This window comes from Armigeres subalbatus, chromosome 2 (assembly GCF_024139115.2).
Source record: "Armigeres subalbatus isolate Guangzhou_Male chromosome 2, GZ_Asu_2, whole genome shotgun sequence".
Lineage (NCBI taxonomy): Eukaryota > Metazoa > Arthropoda > Insecta > Diptera > Culicidae > Armigeres > Armigeres subalbatus.
This window is the reverse complement of record NC_085140.1, coordinates 126,095,177-126,110,308: the sequence shown is the minus strand read 5'-3', so window position 1 is coordinate 126,110,308 and position 15,132 is coordinate 126,095,177. Positions and strand designations below refer to the sequence as shown.

Sequence of the window (15,132 nt, the reverse complement as noted above, 5' to 3'; positions counted from 1 at the left end):
AACGTCTTTGCCGATATCTCATATTAGTAATTACTTTTTTTTCTAAAGTACCATCTTAGCCTATACAATTTTTCAGATGCAGTAAATTTGACCACAACGGAAGTAACAACTGCAAGAATTCTTTTACAGCGGTTTGTCTACCTAGGCGCCCACTTGCTGTGGAATAAATTCCACGATGTTTCGTACAGCGAGTCAAAAGTTATTCCAGATGGAAGCCGAAAGGAGAGAAAAAATCTGCACACCCACGTTGATAATCCTGCTAATCGACGATGGAACCTACATCAAAATGGATTTCGGACAGATTCCTAGCCAAAAATTCTACATGGCGACGGCATGAGGAGTAGTTCGTGCGAAGCTTAAGTTTGCTTTTTGGACAACCTTGCAAAAAAACAGATGATTTTGGCAAGGGATATGCAGCTGTGGAGCAAAGACCTAAGTGTTTGTGACGAATAAGACGATGGACTCGAAGCTGTACAAGGAGGATTTTTCAAAAACCGTGGTCTACCTTCCATAAAGCCCATAAAGGTCCCCACTGTGCCCCGGTAGACCGTTATTATAAAATAAAAATGTCCATCAAAACCAAGTACTGGGCTCGATTCCTGTGGTAATTCTGCATCTCTGGACCAATTTTTAAAAATATCTTCAGGAGGAATCTCGAGAAATCTTGATTTGAAGTTTTTAGTTAAGAAATTTCAAAAGAATCCATATAAGAATCCAAAAATATCACCAAAAACCCTGATTAGTTCACCTAAATAGATGTCCTTCAATTCTTCTTGAACCTGCCGGTCAGAAGTAACCACCAACTTTGCAGAGTTGCTGTCCGGCATTCTTGAAATATGCCCTGCCCATTGTACCCTTCCAGCTTTAGCTACCTTCTGAGTACTGGGTTTGCCGTAGAGCTGGGCGAGCTCTTGTTTCATCCTTCGTCGCCACACACCATTCTGTTGCACAACACCAAAGATGGCCCTAAGCACGCGTTGCTGTTATTAGAACTATAAATATTTACAACTGATTTATCTTACCAAACTGACTTAAGTATGTTTTTGTATAGCTAACTTGCTCGAGTTTAGTATAAGAGTTGCTTTCAATGTTTAATAGAATGAAAGGTAAAAATTAATTTTAATTTAGTGTTTATATTCATTATGGAGAGAAGTAAGACCAGAGTTCGTGTAGAATAATAGTAGTTAGAAGCTGTTATACTCGATCACGGCACTTATTAACCGATTTTTGCTGCCAAATCTCGCCAATGTTCTAATCAACAGACTAGAAAAAGCATGTTTTAGGTTAAAGCATACAAAACCTATTCCGGTACCTCTACAGAACTCTGAAACATGATAATTCAAGATATGGTACTTTGACGTGAATGGAAGCTGCGGCTTTTTCCAGCTGCTAGCAAAGCCATCAATTGTTTCCTCAAAACTATGCTCGAGTTTCAAAGCGCTGTATCTTGCGTACACTTTTTTGAAATCATTCAGAACCTGCTGATTGAAATATTAATTAGAAAATTGTTATTGTTTAAGCAGAGTAATAACGTAATCCGAAAGATCGGGATTCTAGTGAACTCTGTGCAATTTGTTGATGCCTCATCTGTACTTGGTTCACCCATAAATTTGCTTCACATGGTGCTTCTCGAGCAACTTAAAAATCGTATTTACAATTCCGACTAGATGTGTAGTGTCGTAGATTAGCGAAGGTTCATTTTGTTCCTTTATTAAAGTGTTTTTAAAAGTTCAAAAATTGAATATTTCATCGTCGTAACCGAAAACCCAAAAGAATATGCACAAACTTACTTACTTATGGATCCTGTACACCTCCGGTGGTGCAAAGGGCCGACTTGAAAGATCTCCATCCTGAGCGATGCCCGGCTATCGCTTTAACCTGTTGCCAGGTTAGATTTCGGTCGACTTCTTTTATTTCTTTATTGATCTTTATATGCACAAAGCTTGTATTTTTTTCTTTCTTTTGTGCATTTTTCCTGATGTTTTCCTTGGTTCTCGAGAAATCATTCTATATGCCGAGCTCACTCTTGAAAATCGTAGCTTTTCCTTACCGCCATCTTTGGAGTCATTACCAGTCCGATGATCCTTTTGCGGGGAAATCTCAGAATATGATAAAGCTCAGTCAATTCAATTGTTACAGCATCTGACGAAGATCTAACCTGTTATATAATGCTAAACAACTACACCACTTTAAACAAATCTTTAAGCTTCTGATGCTTGAATACATTTGTGAATACAATAAAAAAAATACAAACTTTAATCTGAATTCAACATTCAACAAAGAACCTGCAGCCTGCACGTGAATTCATGAATGGTTCTGAACAAGAGGTGGCATTCTTGAATGCAGACGGCTTCAAGTCATACAAAAATCATACCTAAGTCAGTTTGGTGAGCTTAATCAGTTGTAAAAAATTATAAATGTAATAAAGGCAACAAATGCAAACTGGTTGAAAACAACTTGAACCACTTTTTGGACGGCTTTGAAGGTATTTTAGATTCTTTTGAAATTTCTTAATTAAAAACATCAAATCAAGATTTCTCAAGATTCCTCCTAGGGATTTTTTTAAAAATTGGTCGAGAGGTGCAGAATTACCACAGGAATCGAGCCCTGTACTTGGTTTTGATGGACATTTTTATTTTATAATAACGGTCTACGGGGGCACCGTGGTCCCGTCCCCCCAGATTTGGCGAGTTGCCACTACAGCCGGGAAGTCATCCAGTGGTACCGCGATAATAACGAAGATTTCATCGATAAAAACATAAATCCACGCAACTGCCCACAGCTCCGGCCCATCGAGACATTTTGGGCAGTAATGAAGCGGAAGCTTAAGAAAAGTGGAAAAAACAGCTCGGTGCCAAGGAAGTTGACTCCGGAGGTGGGCAACTTTTGATGCGAGGAAGGTGCGAATGTTCACTAGAAACAAGAAGAAGAAATGATTTGTTTCAATATTTTTTCTATAAAGTACAGTGAATTACCCTTGTTCTGATGTATTAACCTTATTTGTACGTCAATCCGTTACTGAGATACAGATGATTTAGACGTGTTACAGCTTTAGACGTGTTGTTCGATTCCGCTCTCCGAAAGTCAAGCGTTTCATCAGTGGTTTATTATTTTTACCTACCCGTGCCGCGTCGCGTGATTCTAGTGCTCCGCGATGAGGCGAGAAAATACTTTTCGAATAGACTACTCGCGTTTCCCTGTGAAGCCGTCTTTCGAGAAGGTGCATGGCTTTTGCCGCACAGTTTTAGGGCGTAAGAAAGAAGATGTAGTGAGACTCCAGTGCCATCGTGGTCAAAGACCTGACGCTCGCACAAAAAATAGTGGACGATCATGACGAAAAACATGAAGTGGACGATGCAGGGAAGAAGCACAAGCTCCGTATTACCATGGAAGATGGAAGTGTCGAAGTGAAGGTGCACGATTTGCCGGAAAATGTACCCGAAGAAAAGATCGTCGAGTTCCTCAGAGCGTTCGGGGAAGTGATCTCGCTGCGCGAATTGACGTGGGGTGTTGGTTTCGAGCTCGGTGGGATTCCGCTCGCGTTTTGGTCGGCTCGTATGCTGATCCAACGAAACATCGATTCGTGGGTCACGATAGATGGACAGCAGGCGTACATCGTCTACAAGGGGTAGATCGCCTCATGCAAACACTGCTAGGAACAGACCCACACTGGCATATCTTGTAGGTAAAACAAGAAACTTCTGGTGCAGAAAAGCTACGCGAACGTGGCGAAGCACGTCGAGCTACGAAAGCAAGCTACCAAAGCCTATACTACCCCGATCGTCAAACCGACCGGCCAGCGATCTGTCGCTCCACCACCAACATCGCTGGAGGCCTTCCCCGAACTTCCGAAGCCGGCGATTCAGACCGAACCGTCTGGCACAATAAATCAGCCAGCTGCAAGCACCGTTCGAACGGTGGCCCCTAGCCCGCTATTGCTAACACAACACGCATGCAGCTCATCGTCGTCATCGCTACAAACACATGCACAGAGTGCCGAAGTGGTATTGGTCGACGTCTTTAGAATGCATATTAGCGCATTTCGATCACATAGCCGAACAGCCGGCAATGAGCAGAATGAATCGTCAACTAGTCAACTCAACGTCGATAAACATCGGAACCATCACGAACCCCACGAAAATCCACGGGCTCCGAACCTTCATCAGCAGCCAAAGCCTCGATATCGTGTGTCTGCAGGAAGTCGAGAACGAACAGCTATCCTTGCCTGGCTTTGTCGTTTTCGCAAATGTGGACCACACGAGAAGAGGTACAGCTATTGCGGTGAAGGAGCACATCCCGGTAACTCACATCGAAAAGAGTCTAGATGGCAGACTGATCGCGCTGAGAGTCCAGGATAAGACGATATGCCTGTTTGCCTTTTTTTCGAATCTCTACTGGGAAGAAGCAATAGAAAACAACGAGGACGGGTTTGTTTGCGAACGAGTTATCCCACCGGACGACCCACTGAACGAAAGATGCACCAAAGATATCACGACGGCAGAAATATTATCTGTGATCAGAGCCAAGGATGTTAACGATCATTCAGTAATTTGCGTTCGATCATTTAGTAGTTTGTCAATAACACATTCTAGAAGCTGAATTTCAAATTATGTTGTATGGTGGATTTCTAGTGCGAAGGTTTTTCTATAACTCCACCTAATGGCTCGTTGTTTGAATTTCACTAGTAACAGAGTTAGAGCTATAGTTTCAGTAACTTAGACTAAATGATAACAAAATTCCAATCATTTAGTTTAAGTTACTGCAACTAGCGCTCAAACTCAGTTATTAGTTGAATTCTAATAACGAACCATTAGGCAAAGTTGTAGCAAAACCTTCGTACTAAAAGTCCACCATACAACATATTTTTAAATAAAGCTTCTGGAATGTGTTATTGACAAACTACTAAATGATCGAACGCAAATTACTGAATGATCGTTAACATCCTTGATCAGAGCGAGTGCGCCAAAACGATCCCCCGGTGCCGACGGGATTCCGCGTGAGTTTTATCTCCGCATGTTCAACGTAATCCACCGAGAGTTGAATCTACTTCTCAATGAAGCACTCACCGGCAATTTCCCACATGCCTTCGTGGAGGGCATTATCGTGTTAGTGCGAAAGAAGGGTGGAGATAACACGGCGCCCGCCTATCGGCCCATATCGTTGCTGAGCAGCGACTACAAACTTCTCTCCCGCATCCTCAAAAAACCAACCCCGTGAAACAAGCACTAGTTCTTGAAGCCACCGTTTGTTGGTGTGGCGCTAGTGCTGTTCTTGAAGTTTAAAGCTCCGTTCATATTGTACTGTACATTTCGCGCGGGTATTTAATTATGTATCGCAAAATGATTTTCGATCGTGAAAATTTAAATTTCAATAACTTAAGTTATATTGTTCTGTTTTCGTCATTTATCCAGCATTTTACGTGCGGTAATTGTTGCCACAATATAATTATCATCAAAATCAGCCGAAATTATCACCGAAATTATCAAAAACAATAAATTAATTTCGATAGCCGCCACAATTTAACATGTTCTGGTAAGGTGCAATCTATTTGACGTTTGTCTTGTGTCGTTTGTCATCGCATTATTGGCGAATAAAGGTTGCATGAAGAACAAGAAGTCTAAGGATAATATTTCCGTTTTAAATCAAATTACTTCCAGACATTCCACTATAATAGCTTAAAATAAGCGGCCATTAGCGCTCGTAAGATACTGTAGATGACCACATTAACTGGGTTAAGCAAATTTTGAGCGAAATTAAATAAATATTTTGTAACTCTGTCAATTATCATTCGATTTGGACAACTTAGGGATGTCTGAACCGCAAATTTGATATTGTTTCACAGCATATTTACAGGGTCGGCTAAGCCTATTCGAGAAATAAGTTTATCAGAATCCGAATGAAAACAAACATCAAGGTACGTCTCATTTACCGAAAAATTAGGATAACCAACTTGATTTGGGCCCTACATATTCTGGACCCTCCTGTTGACATTTTATTGATATCTGAACTAAATTCAATGCCGCTGCCTAATCCCGCATGGTCTTTATGCAAATAAGATTGCTGCGAATGTGTTTGACTAGTTTCCTGTTCGAAAATAATGATATTTGGATGAAATGTTAAATGAAATCAATTTTTTCAAGAAGGCAAGCGTTACAATGCGTTACGCTTCAAAGCATTCATCATTGAATAACTCAGAACGAACACAATCAGTTCATGTCAAAATTGCAAATTTGAATCGCTGCAATCTTCTTATTGATGCATGTCAATCGAAAGATAAGAGCTCAAATGACCTGTGCAAATTGAAAATTCATTTTGAACAGACTGAAACATTTACTGTACATTTGGGCGTCCAAAATATGTTGCACTTTCCAAAACGAAGAATATTTTCATTTCAGATAGTTAAATATCTCAGCGATTTATAAACATCTGATGCCCATTTCAAACTTCCTTTTCATAAATAAGACTTTCATCTATGAAATTATGTGATTTTAGCTTGTATCACACGTCTCATTTGAAAGATATAAGCGGATATTGGGCAGCACTTCCTCTAGGAGTCCAAAATGCATCATTTACCCTAAACTTAAAAGTGCCAGTTCGAAGATTTAAAAAATGCCCAGTCTTAAAAAAGGCTGGTGCACCTCCCAAAACCATTAAAACGTAAATCTATCAAAAGTAATCTTGCCCTGCAAGCAGGGTTAATCGATAATTATCGAACTGCTTTTATGAGATATGAGACAGGACACAAACTTTTCAGTTGACGAACTGAATTCATCTATTTGATCTTGACGCATTAACTCTTTGGTTACAAACTTGAGCTCACTATAATGTGGGCGTCGAAACTAAGATAAATTGATCTACTTAATCATTGTACGTGTCATCGACAGGTGTTTTATGAAACACTATTGGAACCTTTTTTCTTTACATTTGATCTGATCAAACTGGAAGTGGATGTCGCATTGTGGATAAAATTTTGCTTTAAACTGGTCCATTTGTGTGTTGACAGAATAATAGTTTTTGAAGCATAATGGAAGCTAAAGACACTATAAATATAGTATAGTATAAAGTGTCTTTAAACTTAGCGTAAAAGTCAGGAGATTAAAATAAAAACTATCGAGCTGCCAATGATCATGCACCGGAAAAAAGTTCTTTTAGCTGACGAAAAACCTGTCGATTATGAGTTAATCTTAAAAATCCTAAGTAACCTAAGAATTAAATCAGATTAGTAGTGATTCAAATTGTTCTGCTGCATTTAATTTTAATATGAACCTGAAACATGCATTATCCCAGCAGCTGCCTCAGATTAATTTAAGTTCAGATTCAAAAACTCAAAACTGTTGCACAGCTTTGTTCTATTTTCTGCAGATTGAATCAAAAGAAACAAATTTTGTGTACGAGAATAATGTTCTTAAATTTGGAGAAAAAAAAATCACTGCTGTTCAATCAGTTAATTGGTTTGCAGTCTTATTTTTTCTACTTGCCAAAATTTGGTTTTTTAACAGAACAATGCATTAGAAATGGACCAATCAATAAGCAAAAACTGCCGCTATGAAATGAACAGATTGCGCCACTGTAGACATGTTCTGTCAAACACACATGAATAGAAATATCCGTATACAGTGCCGCCGTTGTTTTGATGCGGTGAGTGCAAAATGAGTTACCTTGATTGATCCATTGAAGGCCCACTCTTTATCACAATGCCAAATATTTGTCAAATTCCTTCAGACATCTATCAAATCGTCAAGATATCAACATGGGTATCAGGCAGACTTGACAATTTTTTTATTATTAATAATTTGGCATTTGTTGTTGTGACAAATACAGTGTTGATAACTTTTGCGCTGTAACGAAACATGTGTATCTGAAATTAACGAATCAGCTATAGAGATAATTGCAATACATTTATGAAACGTATTTTAGATGGTACGCTTTTTAAAACAAAAACTGTTTCTTAATTTTTTATTCGAATTAAATCTTTCCTCGAGCGATATTGTCGCATGCGTCACTGTGTTCCGTGCTTAAAGCCACAGCTTGACAGCTAGCACCAAGTTTAGCACCAAGTTTTCGGCTTCAATCATATTGTATGCAGATGACAGCCGTTTCAGGGGGCTGCAAAAAACCGGCTAGATAGTGTGATGCAAGCGCACCATGTACTGAACGACGGGCAGAAATGTTCTAACTCAGAGCGTAACATCTTCCAGGCCACTCTTGCTCTGAAAGATCGGATTGCCAATCTCCGCCACCACCGTCGCCCCGGAAAACTCATCAGCTTTGATCTCGAGAACGCTTTCGATCGGGTACGCCATTCATTCCTTTTCGACACCATGCAGGCGCTCGGGTTCAACCAGAAACTCATCGCTCTTCTCGGGCGCATTGCCAGTCAGTCAACATCACGGCTACTCATCAATGAGCGCCTCTCTCGTCCGATCGATATCGCTCGTTCGGTGCGGCAAGGGGATCCACTTTCCATGCATCTATTCGTCATCTATCTTCACGCTAAAAATGAACTACTCAAAATTGAGTCGAATCCGACTCATTTTCATTAAAAACGGGACAACTCAAATTTTGAGTAAAAGATACTACTTCAATAAAATGATGATTTCGCTTAAGCTTGGCCTTCCATCAATTTTTAATACGACAGATGCGAATCAAGTTTATCTATCTATCTATGTGCATTTTACGACAAACAGACTCCTAGTTTAAGTGCAATCATCATTTTATTGAAGTAGTATCTTTTACTCAAATTTTGAGTTGTCCCGTTTTTAATGAAAATGAGTCGGATTCGACTCAATTTTGAGTAGTTCATTTTCACCCGTTGGTTCGCAAGCTCGAACAATTAGTGTGTGGTGAGGATCTGCTTGTTGCCTATGCCGACGACATCAGCGTGATAGTGACGCCACCGTGGCAGATAGAGGCGATGAAAGAAATATTCCGGTGCTTTGGGCTTGCCGCCGTGCCGGCTCAAATTTGAATTTGCGAAAAACCGTTGCGGTTAATCTGGGGCTCTGTGAAGGCAATCAAATTAACACCCAGTGGCTGCAAACAGTTTGGTTCGGTTCTCTTCCGTTTACTACAAAGCGAATTGACAAAGCTGATTAAAACAATACAAAGTTGCTACAGCCGTACAGCTCAAGGCAGCACATGTGACCGCCTCATGAGCCGTGTTTCATGATATGTCGCATGTGAAACAGTAGCATGATGCACAATCTTGGAAGATTGCGATGCGTAATTGAATCGCATTGCACTCGGATTTGTCATGTACGTGAGAGGCGACAGAGAAAAATACAGAGAGATCGTAAATGTCTCATGTCACCAGCACGAACTATCTGTGATCGTGTGACAAAGTTTGATGAGACCCATAATGCGCAATGTGCGCTCTGGAAGCCTGCACAGCTGGATTTATCAAATTTAAAGTACTTCTATATCACAGTTTCAAATGATATTGCTCAAAGATCAAAGCTTCAACTCTTACTAATGCGTATGATGATTATTTATCCAGACTAAGGTCGAAACTCGAAATGGCCTCTGCTTGGTCCACGGCTACACGTCGTCAATCATACACATTAAGGAAGGAGCGCCCAACATAGCTCTGATCACCACAAGTTCCTATTTCACGCTTCCACGGGTCAGACAGATGGATAGAAGACCGCCAGCTAAGGGTTGCGTACTTTGATAGCGCAGCCCAATATGGTGTAAAAAGCATATTGAGTGCAGCCTGGGTACTATTGTTCTTCTGACATCAGCTAGAGTGAGAAGGTACGCTTCGAGCTCATACCGCGTCTATCTGGTACCCAGCGGTTGATTAACGAAACGCACCACCAACGAACTGGGAACCGGGCTCATAGTGTTGGGCAAGATGCGCCAACGTGTGATTGGGTGGCAGCCGATCAGCCCAAGTATGTGCAAGCTGGTTCGATGTGGAGTGTCAGAGGTTGACAGACGAGAAGAACGTTGGTGTCGGGTACCCGGTTAAATAGAGATCGGTATAAGGAAGCAAGAGCAGCCGAAAAACAAGTTGCCTACTCTAGATGGGGTTAAAAAATCCTTCAAATATCTGAAAAACAATAAAGCTGCGTGGAACGACCAGCTCTCGGCTGAACTTTTCAAACAATGAGCAGCAAGTAGGTCTTAAGGTCTACATGCGTAACGGAAGAATAGTTTTTTTAACAATGGTTTGTGCTCTTTTTGATTCAAAGAGTCATCCAATAATTCCTTGGAGCACATGATTTTAGTGTATAAAGGCCTGGATGCTGTTAAGCTTATACAACACGGCAGACGACGGTGGGACGGTGGACACGTTGTTCGTATGCCGGAAGAGCGTCAACCGAAAATAATATTCAGTAGAGAACCCGGAAGGAGCCATAAGCTTCGTGGAAGGCCGCGTACTATGGCGTTTTGTAGTAGAAGATGACCGGACGGTGCTAAACGTTCAGGTCGACTGGAAGTGATTAACCCCGTGATTATACAGCGTAGGTTTATCGAGGAGCTGTGGCCGATCAATTCCAATTCCAAAGCAATTCTAATGGAATCATCTTTATAATTAGAATTTTAATACACCCGATTTTCACACGGATTTTTTTTACACGGCCCTGTAAAAAAAAATCCCATACAAAATTATTGCAAAGTTGCTCCATTTTCCATAATTCGTCGAGAAATCATAAAACTTTTTTTCACGTATTTTCAAATTTTGAAATGAAAACTTTTTTTACACGGAGCGCATCCCCCGTGTAGAAAAAGAATCAGCTGTACTACCACCGCTACCCGTACAGCAACCTTACACATTTGTACCTGTATGAGGCCTGCATGAATACCAATGGTGAACCAATCATTTTTAAAATTTTATTTTAATTATAACAGACATCTTGTCATAGCAATCCTATATTTTGAATCCTGCATTGATTTGCAAAGAGATTGAGCTGTATAGTTAATGACATTCTCAAATACGACATGGGAAAGGGTCAAGGATCGAACCAAGCACCTTAATTGGAACTGCATACATTTTGAGTGCGAAATTGCGTTAGAATGAGCCAAAATTATATATTTTTTTTAATTTTTAAATTTTATGTTTTTGACTGAGTTTTTTTGTTTGACGGCTTACAAATGTTTTTTTTTTTGGCTTCAGCTGCTTACGATGGTGACGGTGGTGACGAAATCGAGGTGGTAGAAGAATTTGTGTACTTGGGCTCACTGGTGACTGCCGAAAATGACACCAGCAGAGAAATTCGGAGACGCATAGTGGCTGGAAATCGTACGTACTTTGGACTCCGCAAGACGCTCCGATCGAATAGAGTTCGCCGCCGTACCAAACTGACAATCTACAAAACGCTAATTAGACCGGTAGTCCTCTACGGACACGAGACCTGGACGATGCTCGTGGAGGACCAACGCGCACTTGGAGTTTTCGAAAGGAAAGTGCTGCGTACCATCTATGGTGGGGTGCAGATGGCGGACGGTACGTGGAGGAGGCGAATGAACCACGAATTGCATCAGCTGTTGGGAGAACCATCCATCGTTCACACCGCGAAAATCGGACGACTGCGATGGGCCGGGCACGTAGCCAGAATGTCGGACAGTAACCCGGTGAAAATGGTTCTCGACAACGATCCGACGGGCACAAGAAGGCGAGATGCGCAGCGGGCAAGGTGGAAGATGACTTGCGGACCCTCCGTAGACTGCGTGGTTGGCGACGTGTAGCCATGGACCGAGGCGAATGGAGAAGACTCTTATATACCGCACAGGCCACTTCGGCCTTAGTCTGAATAAATAATAAATAATGCTTACGATTTTGACATAATTTGGGATTTAAACCAAGGAAAGGTGGTGGCGCATTTTACCCAACCGGCGCATTTTATACATATTTCCCCTACAAATGCACGTCCCAACAAATCTTTCAGTACTTGTGTGAAAAACAAAACAAGTACTGTAACGAAACCGGTACTGCACTGTTTTTTATAAATGCACTTTTACACCACAATAGACATATACTGATACGGGTAAGATCTAAACGCTGCTGGTCGCTGTGTGAACCCAAACAGAAGTGAAAAAAGTTGTATAACCTTTGCACAATCATAAATGCACCCTCATTCCATCATCAACGTTGTTTCATTACATCGAAAATAGAAGCTAAAGCCTAAAGACTCTTTCTATTTTTATCCTATGACTACGGACAAGTTCAACCCACAGGTAATCCTCACCACATCATTCTATCAGCGTAGGTTAAAAGTTCTTCTGCTATAGTAAGTAGATTGAAAACATTGCAGTACAGCGTACACGTCAGCACAATAGTAACGCAATTGCTGCACTGCGACGAAATCTATTTCAAACGCCTTTTAGAACAGTCTACCGATGGCCTACCACATCAGAACCGTGACGTGGGGTGGAATCGACTACTACTTAAATGGTCGCCGATGTCAATTAACATGTTATTCGAATGGCAAAATATACTCCGAAACTGCATTTCTTTTACATCTTGAAAGTTTACTTTATATGCAAATAGAATCAACTGATAGAAAACGTATTTCAAAGAAAACTTAATACTTCAGTGGGGGCAGTAAAGTTTCAATATAATTAATTTCGAGGAAAATTTCACATCCAATTATGTTCAGTTTGAAAAATTTTACATGAAAAACTGAACTTGTCTAAAGACGAGTTTGTACTATTCCATTTAATTCCACTACTTTATTGTACCTTTGACAGATACGTATTTCGGCCTCAACAGTAAGGCCGTCTTCAGTGTCTCGTACTTGACTCGAGTCAACCCGAATAGAAACTACAATAGAGTTACATTAAAATATCATAAAATTACAATACATTTTATTGATGAACATTCAATTCTATTGTTCTTCTATTGTACCAATTAAATTGCCTTATTGTTGTTCCAATAAACGTACAATAAAATCTATTGACAGAAAAATGTTGACAATAGAATTACAATAAATTCTATTGTAATGTAAAAAAAATGTTTGGGAAAAAAACGATTTATTTTATTGTTACGGTAATAAACAACCCCTATTTTCTGTTGTAAAACTGCCATTTACAATAGGATTTATGGTGGAAAACAATATTCTTAATTGTTATTCTATTGTCAACAACAATAGAGTTTATTGTAATTACAATTTAATTTATTGTATTGTTACAATAATTTCTATTGTAACTCTATTGGAATTTTTTATTCGGGAAGTCAAGTACGAGAGACTGAAGACGGCCTTACTGTTGAGGTCGAAATACGTACAAAAGTACAATAAAGTAGTGGAATTAAATGGAATAGTACAAACTCGTCTTATGACAAGTGAATACATTCCACTAAAAGCTTAACATAATTTTCTTATGAAAAACTGATCAATTTCACTCAAATTGACGGTATGGTGGTAGCTAAATTTATCTGAAAGTAAACTTATTTACCTTGCACGCGATCCTCAAAAGGGTGACTGCAATCGCTCACCGCTGGCATCGGAAGGCAATGCCATCCCGTCGTCACGGTTGGTGTTGTCGCCGTGTGGGCTTTTTGCACTTTGCTTACCGGTCTTCGCACTCGCGCTAGTCGTTTTCTATTTTCTTCACCTTTTGTGGTGCTCACCCTTATCTTCCACAGCAAACAACTTGTCTTGTCCGGCAAATTATATGGATTATTTGCTTGTTTTATTGTTTTTATAATTCATTTTCCCTTATCCAATTTTTCTTATTATCAGCTATTCTCCATGCAATAATTGTATAAAACAACTTGGAAGTTTTTTCGTCCAACATTCATCCAACCGATATACACTACTTCTAGTTGTGTTGTTTTTCACGCTATTTGGGGGAACAATAAAGGGCCAAAAAGACAGCCACCCTCTACGCTACATTAGGGCTCGAGTCATGCAACCACATTTCCTTTCTTGTAGCCTTTGCTCTCACACTTTTTGCGCCGGAAAATGTAGCGAAAATCAATAACCTCCACTTCCACTCCACTTCGCACCACCGTATTGGTGTTTCCTCTCGACGATTATCATTGATTTTACTTTGTGTTCCCCCATACCTTGGCCAGTGCACACATTCCAATCACAGTATGCAGTACGGTAACATTTTGACCTTAGGCCTTCGATTTCATTGAAAAATATTTCACACCGCTAACATCCTTCACCGAATAGTGTTGCCTTATTTTTAACATCAGCCCATACTTGCATACACATACGCAACGAACACAACATACCCCAACCAACCACTCGGTGTCTTCAGTAGGCCATGGTTTCGAGTTATACCCAAGATGGCGGTGGCTAAAACATAGCAACCCACGATGGGGAGATCTGCACTACATACCACTAGACTACTATGCGCCCTTATTAAACATCGCCTTCAGCAGTTGAGCATTCTCACATTCAACCTATCCTCAGAACAACTTCTCAACGGGTGGACATAAAGCACGAATTCGTTAGTGGTGACAATTAGTGGGTGCTTTAAACCGTTCGAATCAACCAATTACTAGCGTTTTTCAATTGCGTGGAGCCAAAACCGTGGCCCACAACCACCGCGACCGATGACAATGGACGCGAAGGCAGAAAACAACTTTCGCGTTCCGCACTGTGAGCGATTTGAATGAGAACTGAGCCAACTAACGCTTTGCTGATGCTTGTATCCGTCCGTATCCACCAGCGAGCGCGTAGTCGTTCATCTATACTCTGTCCTGTCGTGTTCTTCTCCAATATCCAGCATGGTGGCTTGAATTAGCGTTCGGCCGACCACCATATCCGTTGCTGTTGTGTATGGGTGTGGAGGAGTGTTTCCCAAGTGGTGGTTCGCGGATTCTGGAATTATATTGAATAAAAAATATTTATATTATTATAGAGTATATTTTTAGTTTGATTATTATTTTAATCATTTGCATTAAGGCTCATATGTCGTTACAGGTTTCTTTTGTAGAATCATTTTTTATTTGTCTCACTAAGAAACAAATCCATTTGTGTCATGATTGTTAAGATAGTTCGTAACTATTTTTAGACATTTTAAAACACAATATATTGTTTCCATTTCTCATTTATATTCACGAACTTGCATTATTTCCAATGAACGTTTTATGGTGAAGGTTCGTTGTTTCATTTTTTTAACTAATTTTATATGTTAATTATCTAATACATGCATTCATCTCTTAGACTAGGTGTT

General features: G+C 40.2%; 1 protein-coding gene across 1 annotated transcript in view; it reads right to left on the bottom strand.

The window, feature by feature from the left end:
• The window catches only part of LOC134210817 (mitogen-activated protein kinase kinase kinase 13), a 97,365-nt gene extending 82,776 nt beyond the window's left edge, over positions 1-14,589 (bottom strand). The window contains exon 1 of the mRNA XM_062687119.1: positions 13,399-14,589. The gene's annotated coding sequence lies outside the window, so the exon portion shown is untranslated. The remainder of the gene's footprint in view (positions 1-13,398) is intronic.
• Positions 14,590-15,132: the final 543 nt, after the last annotated feature.